Genomic DNA, 12,055 nt, shown 5'->3' with positions numbered 1-12,055 from the left:
ATCACATTCACTGGACAGTACAGTGCAGACTGTCTCTTATACACTGGAACCTGATCACATTCACTGGACAGTACAGTGCAGACTGTCTCTTATACTCTGTAATATGATCACTTTCACTGGACAGTACAGTGCAGAATGTCCCTTATACACAGGGGCCTGATCACATTCACTGGACAGTACAGTGCAGACTGTCTCTTATACACTGGGGCCTGATCACATTCACTGGACAGTACAGTGCAGACTGTCCCTTATACACTGGGGTCTAATCACATTTACTGGACAGTACAGTGCAAAATGCCCCTTTTACATTTGGGCCTGATCACATTCACTGGACAGTACAGTGCAGACTGTCCCTTATGCACTGGGGTCTAATCACATTCACTGGACAGTACAGTGCAGACTGTCCCTTTTACACTTGGGCCTGATCATATTCACTGGACAGTACAGTGCAGACTGTCCCTTTTACACTTGGGACTGATCACATTCACTGGACATTACAGTACTTCCAAAAGGCATTTGATACAGTGCTGTTAAACAGACTTGTGAGAAAAGTTTTAGCTCATGGAGTAAAAGGGACAGTAGCAACATGGATACAAAATTGGCTGAGTGACAGAAAACAGAGGATAGTGGTTAATAGTTGTTTCTCGGGCTGGAGGAAGGTTTGTATTGGAGTTCCCCAGGGATCAGTGTTGTTTTATCTGATATATATAATAATGATCTAGAGTTTGGTGTTCACAGAACAATTTCAAAATTTGCAGATGATGCAAAATTTGTAAGCATCCTGAACTTAGGGGCATAGAGTACAAGAGCAAGGAGGTTATGATGAGCTTGTATAAGACACTAGTTAGACCTCAGCTGGAGTATTGTGTACAGTTCTGGGTGCTGCACTTTAGGAAGGATGTGAATGCATTGGAGAGAGTGCAGAAGAGGTTTATGAGAATGGTTCCAGGGATGAGAAACTTCAGTTATGAAGGTAGGTTGAAGAAGTTGGGACTCTTTTCCTTGGAGAAAAGAAGGGTGAGAGGAGATTTGATAGAAGTATTCAAAATCATAAGGGGTCTGGATTAGGGGTCACAGTTTCAAAAGAAGAGGTAACCCATTTAGGACAGAGATGAGGAGAATTTTTTTTCTCTCAGAGGGCTGAGAGTCTTTTCAGCTCCCTTCCTCGAAAGGTGGTGGAAGCAGAGTCTTTGAATATTATTAAGGCAGAGCTAGATAGATTCTTGATAAGAAAGGGGATGAAAGGTTTTCGGGGGGTAGGCAGCTAAGTGGACTTGTGGTTATAATCAGATCAGCTTTGATCTAATTGAATGGCAGAGCATGCTTGAAGGGCTGAGTGGCCTATTCCTGCTTCTAATTCATATGTTTGTATGTATGTTTGTATGGAGTCTGATCACATTCACTGGACAGTACAGGGCAGACTGTCTTTCATTACACTGGGGTCTGATCATATTCTTTGAATCAGGCTCTTATTTTCTGCATTATTTGTCTTTTCTTTTCCTGATGAAACCAGTCTGGGTGCATGGAGATTGCCCTCAGCACTTTCCAGCACAGCAGGAAGCTAAGCACTCAAAATGATGCACAATGTGTTCCCATTTCCACTTGGGAGGGGAATGTGCAGTCTGTTTCCCCTTGTGAAGAGGTTCTGGGTATTGATCTGTGATGGGACAATATGTATCTGTGGCTATTGTCCCGTTAACTGTGTGGGAGACCTGTTCTACTGAAATGTTTCAGCACAGCTAAGCTCAGGGAACTGGATCACCAACTCACCCCGGAGAACAAAGTGATGGAGTTTTTTATAAGCCTTGTTACAAAAATGTGAACACCATGAGAGAATGTCTCCCAGCAACAGATGATAATCTGTTGCTCTCTGGTTCCTATTGGCTAACAGTCTAGTTGCTAATATAATTTATGGACATGTCTACACTCGGGATGATCAGTGTGCCCATACAGAAGCGGTGGGTTTTGTGTGTTCCTATCTGCTCTCACACGCAGTTACCACAGGCTCTCTCCAAGCTCAGACACACACAGCACAATCACATTTGGAAATATTCTTTGGGACAGTTTTGAGTCAAGCCAACATATGAAATAAATTCCTGTTTCATTCATTAAAGTCACTTATTGCTGATGGTAAAAGCACAAAATGGAGTCCAGATGAAGAGATAGTCATGTTACTCTGAGGCAGAATCGTTGAAATAAATGATAAATAACATTAGTGTCACACAATGTCCATCTCCAACAAGAGAAAATCTAACCTTTACCCATTGACATTTAATGGCATTACCATTGCTGAATACCCCAGTATCAACATTCTGGGACTTACCATTAACCAGAAACTGAACTAGACTAGCATATAAATACTGTGGCTACAAGAGCAGGTCAGAGGCTAAGAATCCTGCGACAAGTAACTCACCTCGTGACTCCCCAAAGCCTGTTCACCATCTACAAGGCACGAGTCAGGGGTGTGATGGAATACTGCCCACTTGCCTGGATGAGTGCAGCTCCAACAACACTCAAGAAGCTTGACACCATCCAGGACAAAGCAGCCTGCTTGATTGGCACCACATCCACAAACATTCATTCCTCCACCACTGATGCACAGTGTGTACCATCTACAAGATGCACTGCAGCAATTCACCAAGGCTCCTTAGACAGCACCTTCCAAACCTGTGACCCCTACCACCTAGAAGGACAAGGGCAGCAGACACATGGGAACACCACCACCTGGAAGTTCTCCTCCAAGTCACTCACCATCCTGACTTGGAAATATATCGCTGTTCCTTCACTGTCACTGGGTCAAAATCCTGGAACTCTCTCCCTAACAGCACTGTGGGTGTGCCTACAGCACATGGACTGCAGTGGTTCAAGAAGGCAGTTCACCACTGCCTTCTCAAGGGCAACTCCCACTTCCCAAGAAAGTAGAAAAAATGTTTTGTAAAGCAGGGATCCGTAAACAGCAATGGGACAAATATTCAAATGATGTATTGGGATCATTTAAAACACCTAGTTTCCCCCTGATTCCTATTGACTCCAGTTTTGCTACACAATACGGGTCTGAACTCATGTCTGTCCTTCTAAATCAAACCTTAACAGCAGCTGTTTGATCGAAGTTAGGTGAATCTATATTCTAGGTTGTCAATGTTATTTTATACACAGAATAAGAAGGTTCTTATATAAAGAATAGCCACATTGACTTGGGCACAGAATCTAGGCTGGCACTCCAGTGCAGCACTGAGGGAGGTAGAGGGGTACCCCATCCACAAACATTCACTCCCTCCACCACCAATGCACATTAGCAGCAGTGTGTACCATCTACATGATTCACTGCAGGAATTCACCAAGGCTCCTTAGACAGCACCTTCCAAACCCATGACCACTACCATCAAGAAGGACAAGGGCAGCAGATACATGGGAACATCACCACCTGGAAGTTCTCCTCCAAGCAACTCACCATCCTGACTTGGAAATATATTGCTGTTCCTTCACTGTCGCTGGGTCAACATCCTGGAACTCCCTTCCTAACAGCACTGTGGGTGTACCGACACTACATGGACTAGAGTGGTTCAAGAAGGCAGCTCACCGCTACCTCCTAAGGGCAAATAGGGATGAGCAATAAATGCTGGCCCAGCCAGCGATGTCCACATCCCGTCAATTAATACAAAGAAAATTACTAACCACCGACGCTGTAATCTGTCCTCTGTGACTGGAAGGGAAGCTCTTGTTGGATGTCTTCCGTAGATTATTGAAACAGGACAGCATCAAGCTGTCAGAGGGTGTGTGGTGACATTACTGACTCTCACACTGACAATCACAGGTACAACATGCACAGGTCCTATTGCTGGGACACAGTTTCCAACTGGCTCCAGTTCACTTTCCACCTTTGTTACCCTATAACCAACCAGAGAAAGATGCTCCACAAATATCCCCATCCTCAATGATGGGACAGCTCAGCACATTAATGCAAATGGCAAGGCCGAAACGTTCATGACAATCTTCAGCCAGAAGTGCCGAATGGATGACCCATCTCAGCCTCCTCCTGAGGCCCCCAGCATCAAAGATAACAGCTACCAGTGAATTCAATTCACTCTGTATGATATCAGGAAATGGCTGAAGGCATTGGATGCAGCAACAGCTGTGAACCCTAACAACATTCCAGCAATGATACTGAAGAATTGTGCTCTAGAACTAGCCAGGCTGTTCCAGTACAGTGCAATACTGGCATCTACCCGGCTATGTGGAAAATTGCCCAGGTATGTGCTCCACACAAAAAGCAGTACAAATCCAATCTGGCCAATTACTGCCCCATCAATCTACTCTTGATCATCAGTAAAGTGATGGAAGGGATCATCAACAGTGCTATCAAGTGGCATTTGCTAAGCCAGGCTCACTGATGCCCAGTTTGGGTTCCGCCAGGGCCACTCAGCTCCTGACCTCCTTACAGCCTTGGTTAAAACGTGGACAAAAGAGCTGAACCCCAGCAGTGAGGTGAGAGTTACTACCCTTGACATCAAGGCAGCATTTGACCAAGTGTGGCATCAAGGAGCCCTAGCAAAACTGGAGCCAATAAGAATCAGGGAGAAAACTCTCTTGACTCCTCAAAGCCTGTCCACCACCTACCAGGCACAAGTCAGGAATGTGATGGAATACTCTCCATTTTGCTGGATTAGTGCAAGGAAATGCTGCCTTGAGGTCACTCTCTCCTTGCCCTGAGAATTCCATTCTTTAGTCCATGATTCTTCTGTCTCTGCTGGAGGGAGGGGCCAGTGCCACATGATATGCAGGATGCAAAGATTGTGAATCTGTACAAGCATGACCACATTGATTACAAGTCACCTCTATGCTAAGAATCATGGGAAAGTATTTGCCCATGTTTTTCTTGTCAGACTGCGGATCCCAGCTGCATGTGTCTACCCTGAGACCCAGTGTGGTTTCAGAACTGGAATAGCTACAATTGACATGTCTGTCAGCTACAAGAGAAATGACATGAGCAAAGGAGCTCACTATATATTGCCTTCATCGATCTCACCAAAAAATTCAAGCACATGAGCAGAGTTGGCCTATTTAAGCTGCTGGGGGAAAATGTCTGCCTGCTGAGGCTGCTCAGTGTGATTTCCTCTTTCTATGACAACATGGTGGGTAAGGGCAGCTATCCACAGTGGGGACAAACAGGGTTGTGTTCTGGCATTAACACTCTTTGGCATATTATTTTCTTTGCTGGAATCATGTGCCTTCAGGTCATTTACAAAGAGTAGTCTATTTACATACCAGAACTGACAGAAAGCTGTTCAGCCTTGCTCGCCTGAAATCCAAGACAAAGATACGCCAAGTCCTCAACAGAGACTTGCACTACACTGACAAGTGGGCAGACTCTTCTCATACCAGTAGAGTCTGATTTGACCATCAGCATCAGGAAGACAAATGTCATGGTCCTGGGTGTTGCTGTACTGCTACCTATCAGCATTGACAATGTGACACTGGAGGCCATTGATTGCTTCACATATCTAGACTCCACAACCACCAGCAATCTGTCACGTGATACTGAAATCAACACACACTTCACAAAAGCTGCAGCTGTTATGTCCAAGTCTAATACGAGAGTGTGGAACAACAGTAACCTGACTGAGAACACCAAAGTGCAAGTTTATCCAGCCTGTGTCCTCAGCACACTCCTCTAGAGTGGTGAGACCTGGACAACTTAAGCTTGGCAGGAGAAAAAGCTGAATAGTTTCCACCTTCACTGTCTCACTGATAGATGTCATAGAGTCAGAGACATTTAGGCACAGAAGGAGGCCATTCAACCCATCATGACATGCCAGCTCTCCATGAAGCAATCCAGTCAGTCCCATTCCCCTACACTATCCCCGAAACCCTGCAAGTTTATTTCTTTAAAGTGCCCATCCAATTTTCTTTTGAAATTACTTATTGTCTTTGCTTCCACCTTCTTCATGGGCAGCATGACTGTACTGCCAGCAGTTTTTTCTCATCTACCTTATCGAAATCTCTCATAATCTTGTACAGCTCCACAAAATCTCCCCTCAATATCCTTTGTTCCAAGGAGAACAACACCAGCTTCTCCAATCTAACCTTGTAGGTAAAATCCCCCATCTCTGGGAACCCCAAGCATCTCTTGGCAGGACAAGGTCAACAGCTCAGAGGTTCTGGAGTGTGCTAACTCCATCAGTGTACACTCAATTTGAAGTCAATGACATCTGCACTGGCTTAGCCACATTCATTAGATGAATGAGGCCATTTACCCAAAGGCCTTTTGTACAGTGTACTGGCCACTGGATCACAACGTCCTGGGCATCCATACCTACACTGCAGGGGCACCTGAGAACATGATATGAAGATCGCAGACATTGACAACTGGAAGGATAGTCGCCAACGGCCTTGACCTGTGGAGGCTGACTGTTTGGAAAGGCATGGAAGAGGTGAGCAGAAACGGAAAGTTCAAATGCCCAAGAAGAGGGCCAAGAGAAAACAGAGGCCAGCGAATCCTGCACTTTCTCAGCCTGCTATCTTCCGCTGTAGCAAGTGGTAAAGACTGTCGTGCCAGAGTGGGACTCCTGAGCTACACCAGGCAATGCTTAACACAAAGTCAACCATCATGGCACAAACCATCATCTCATGAGATGGAAGGCTGCTAACCAGTTCATGAATGGACAAAAGCTGTAATAAGTTCAGCAGCTACTTGACCCTGGCAGAACCCAAACTGAGCATTAATGAGCAGGTTATTGCTGTGTAAGTGCTGTTTGACAGCACTGTTGGCAACACCTTCCATCACTTTACTGATGATCGAGAGTAGACTGATGGGGTAGTAATTGACCGGGTTGGATTTGTCCTGCTTTTTGTGTACAGGACATACGTGGGCAATTTTTCATATAGTCGGGTAGATGCCAGTGTTGTGGCTGTACTGGAGCAGCTTGGCTAGGGTGTGGCAAGTTCTGGAGCACAAGTTTTCAGTACTATTGCCAGAATGTTGTCAGGGCCCACAGCCTTTGCAGTATCCAGTGCCTTCAGCCATTTCTTAATATCACATGGAGTGAATATAATTGTCTGAAGACTGGCATTTGTGATGCTGGGGACTCTGGAGGAGGCCGAGATAGGTCATCCATTTGGCACTAATGGCTGAAGATTGTTGCGAATACTTCAGCCTTATCTTTTGCACTGATGTGCTGGGCTCCTCTATCACTGAGGATGGGAATATTTGTGGAGCCTCCTCCTCCATTGGGTTGTTTAATTGTCCACCACCATTCATGGCTCGATGTGGCAGGACTGCAGAGCTTAGATCTGATCTGTTGTTTGTGGGATCGCTTAGCCCTGTCTATCACTTGCTGCTTATGCTGTTTGGTATGCAAGTAATCCTGTGTTGTAGCTTCGCCAGGTTGACACCTCATTGCTCGGTATGCCTGGTGCTGCTCCTGGCATGCCCTCCTGCACTCTTTATTGAACCAGGGTTGATTCCCTGGCTTGATGGTAATGGTAGAGTGGGAATATGCTGGGCCAGGAGGTTACAGATTGGGGTTGAGTACAATTCTGCTGCTGCTGATGGCCCACAGCACCTCATGGATGCCCAGTTTTGAACTGAGAGATTTGTTCTGAATCTATACCATTTGGCAAGGTGACAGTGCTTGACAGATGGTACACTCAGTGTGGAGTCCCCACAAGGACTGCGTGGTGGTCACTCCTACCATATTGTCATGGACAGGTGCAAATGCAATAGGTAGATTGGTGAGGATGAACAGTGATGCCAGAAGCCTGAAGGATTCAAAATGTTTAAAAAAGAGAGAAGGATAAAGGTGACAATTGCAGGGCATTCAGGCTAATGTTGGAGTTGGGGAAGACTTTAGAGTCAATAATCCAGGACAAATGAACAGCCACTCACGGACAGACTATAGACCATGCACTGATAATGAAATTCTCTGTATCCAAATGGAACTGCCAAAAATACATTCTGCCCGGTACAGAAGACATGGTTCAGGTTTTTAATTTCATTGGTTGGAGTATGTTTATCTTTATAACATATTAATTACACTCTACAGATTAAGGCATTGCAGTAAAACTGTTTATTTGCTGTTTGTAGTCAGGGATTTTCCACTCAAGCCCTTCCCCCTCCCTGTAAACTGGAACCCAAGTGAAACTGTTCACACGCTCTGTGTTTCTCAATCTAGTATAAACATACCGTATCTTCATAAAGGTCCCACCCTCCTCCACCTGGCTGAAATTGTTCTCACTCTGAACAATTTCTTCTTCAATTCAACTTACTTCCCCCAAATGAAAGGTGTTGCAATGGATACCTGCACAGTTCCTAGCAATGCCTGCCCTTTTGTGGGATATGTGGAACATTCCTTATTTCAGTCCTACTCAAGCCCCCATTCTCATCTTTTCAATTACATTGATGACTATATTGCCACTGCTTCATCATGAACAGGAAACTTAGTTGACTTTTTTTCCAATTTCCACCCTATCTCAACTTCATCTGGACCTTCTCTGAACTTTCCCTTCCTTAACTCCTCTGCCTTTGTTTCTGGGATAGGCTATTAATTAATATTCAGTTATCTGGGCTATACTTCCGCACATCCCACTTCCTGTCTGGACTGAATTCCATTCTAGCTTCTCTGTCATATCTGTTCTGACGATAGCACCTTATAAATGAGCATTTCCAATATATCTACCTTGCTTCTTCCTCAATGAAGGATTTCCATTGTGGTTGTCAGCGCCCTAGACTGTGTCTGTCTCATTTTATACATTTCTGCTCTCATCCTTTCCCCTCCCTTCCAGAACCATGACAGGGTGACCCTCGTCCTCACCAACCACACCACCAATATGTATCCAATGGATAACCTGCCATTTCTGCCACCTCAGCAATGATGCTATTACCAAACATTTCCCCTTTACGGCATTCTAAAGAGGCTTTTCCCTCCATGACACCCTGATCCAATCCTCAATACCCCCTCACCTCCCCCCATGCCTTTCTATGCAAGCACAGCAGAGAGAATACCTGTCCTTTACCTCCTCCCTTCTGCACTGAGGCCTCAAACACTGTTTCTAGGTGAAACAGTGATTTACCTGTACCTCTTTGAATTTAGTATACTGTAATCGCTACTCACAGTGCAGTCTGGCCTATGCTGGGGTCAGTCCGCAAGCATGACCCTGACCTTCCTGTTGCTGGTCATTTTAATTCTCTACCTTACTCCCACTCTGACCTCTCTGTCCTCAACCTCCTACACTTTTCCAATGATGCTCAACAAAACTCGATGATCAGTGACTCATCTTTCATTTAGACACTTTACAGCCTCCTGAATGCAACATTGAGTTCAAAAATCTTAGATTATAATCACTGTCCCCATTATTTTTCAGGGGAACACAGCCTATGATGGTCCTTCTCCAGTTTATTCTAATCCACAGTGAATGGGTTTCCATTCGCTGACACAACTGAAGATTCAGTTTAAGTCAGCCTCTCGCGCCTACTCCACCATTTAATCCGATCATGGCTGCTCTCCTGCTTCAACTCCAGTTTTCCTCGATTCCCGGAGAGATCAAAAATCTATCACATACTTGAATATACTCGATGATGGAGCATCCAGAATTCTAAGATAAAGAATCCCAAAGATTCACAACCCTCTAAGTTTCTCCTCAGTTCAGTCGTAAATAATAAACATCTTATCCTAAGATGTTGCCCCAGTGTACTAGATTCCCCAGCCAGGGAAAACAACCTCTGTGTCTACCCATGTCTAACCTTGTGTTTGCCAGTCTGGTAGAAACTAGCTGGACCCTAGTCTTTCTCTACCTCCTGATAACAGAAAGTTTCTGTTTCCTTCTCCAGCATCAGGTATATGAAGAGGGAAGATTCAAGGCCATGGTTTTGTAGCAGTTGTTCCACCTTCACCTCAGTTTGGAAGGATATTAATAGAGAGCACAGCCTCCATCTTACTCTAATCCAGTGTCCCTGCTGAACGTGTCTCCATTCACTAATGTAACTGAGGCTTCAGTTTGAGTCATTGTATGTAACAGGCTTTTAGCAACTGATAACAAATTGATATTGGAAGGATCCTATTGGCTAACTGGGTCATCGGTTTATGGGTGGGATGGTGTCATTTCCAAATGGAAACTATTGATTTGTGGCTCGTTCCCTTTCTGACAGTGAATCTGTTATCCTATCGCAAACAGACAATAACAAGCACATCCTTATTTGGACATGAATGCAATAATATTTGGAACAGTCTCATGTGTTAGATCAAAGTTCCTATTTTATCTCATGTTCACTTCCTCATAGTAGAGAAAGAGGATTTGGAATCAGAATAGTATCAGCTTGTGGTACTGTTGTGTGAGAGGGGAGGATCTGCATTTGCAATAAATCTGCTTCTGCAGTTAAAAACTCATTTTCAGGGCTGTCTCAAATTGTTTGATGTTGCAACTAGTCACTGCTGTATATTGCCTAACTGCCCCATTCCCCCGGCCTCTCCTGCCTGTGTATGCACTGGGGATTATCCTCACTAACCTTCTCTCATCTTGCCTGCCTGGCCCACCACTGTCTCTGTCATTGGTTCAGCTCTCATCCCTGCAGAATATCTCTGTTCACTTGTAAATAACACCATTGCCATCCAAGGCATTAGGGGAAACTTGGCCGATAGCTGCCAACCCTTTCTCCCTTAGTGAAGCCTCCATATCTGTCTGTACATTCCTCCACTTGCCCTGCCCAGATCATCGCAGCAATGCTGTGGCCCTTATCATCAAGTCACATTTGTCTTTTCTCTATCCCTCTGATACTTTCTCCCCCTTTCCCACCTCTCTTCCTCCTTCTTTTCCCACCCTTCCAGACTGTTTTAAAGTCCGTGCTGTTGACTACCCTCCAAACCCCACCTCAAGTTTCTCTCCAAGGTATTGTCAATCCTCTCAGCTTCTGCACTGAGTGACTCCTTATCCTCTGTGGTTCAAACCCTCCTCTCAACTCACTGCCCTCTCTCTCCTGATTTCATTGACCTCTTATGCTCCTTTAACCTCTTCCTCCATATAAACTCTCCTATCCATTTTCACACCCTTTGAAGTTGCCTTTCCCATGACATTTCTAATCCCACAGATGATGCACTCTCTAATCACTTCCTATATCCCCCAACTATCTCTTCCAACATCTTCTGCATCTACCCCTAGGAAGAGAAAACTTCCTCCAAATCACTTACAACACTTAAAGTTCCAAACTCTCTATCCTTTAACCTCTATTTACCGTAACATTTCTGTAGTTGTTATTGTGTCTAACCTTTACTCTCTCCCTACTTGGATATGGCTCTGATCTATGTTCACTCAAGTCTCAGACTGCACATTTGAGCACATCTGGCACAGGACAGGTTTAACCATCACCAGGCCTTGTTGGACCACATCTCCTGCTGTCAGGCTTCACTCCTCTATGCTCAACCTACTAATCACTTTAGGATTGTATTGGAGACCAAGGATAACCACTGAATACTTTCCTGTACGGCAAACTGTCTCTTTAAACACCTAGCCCCTGCCCACTCCTCCCTTACCCCCAACAAGTGAGGAACTCACGATTTCCTTGTCACTAAGATCAAGGTTATTCAATCAGCTGCCTCTGCTGCTTTCCTCCCTTCCCCTATCCCATCAGGCCAAATCTTCCCCTGCCCTAGCCCTGGAATTGTAACTTACTCCAGTTTCTTTCCTATTTCCTCTGATGTTTTCTCCAAGTTTATCCTGTCCAAGTGACCCATCTCTTCTTCACTCGACCCCTTTCCCACTTAACCGCTATCTAATTTCCTTTCCTGGTTCCATGTTAACTGATAGTGTTAATAATTCTCTCCCCTTAGGTACATCCCCACCTCTCACATCTGATGTTATCAGCGTCCTCTTCACAAAAACCACCTTTGCTTGTCCTTGCTAACCACCACTCCATCTCAACCCTCTTTTCTCTCCAGAATCACTCAACATGTTGTCACTTCCCAAATTCATCCCCATCTTTTCTCCAACTCCATATTTAAATCTACCTCCTGCATCCCTCATCCCCCAAGTCAGATTCTGCCCCTGCCACAGTACTGAAATAGCC

Source organism: Carcharodon carcharias, chromosome 19 (genome assembly GCF_017639515.1).
Source record: "Carcharodon carcharias isolate sCarCar2 chromosome 19, sCarCar2.pri, whole genome shotgun sequence".
Taxonomy (NCBI): Eukaryota; Metazoa; Chordata; class Chondrichthyes; order Lamniformes; family Lamnidae; genus Carcharodon; species Carcharodon carcharias.
Note: the sequence above shows the minus strand (reverse complement) of the source record.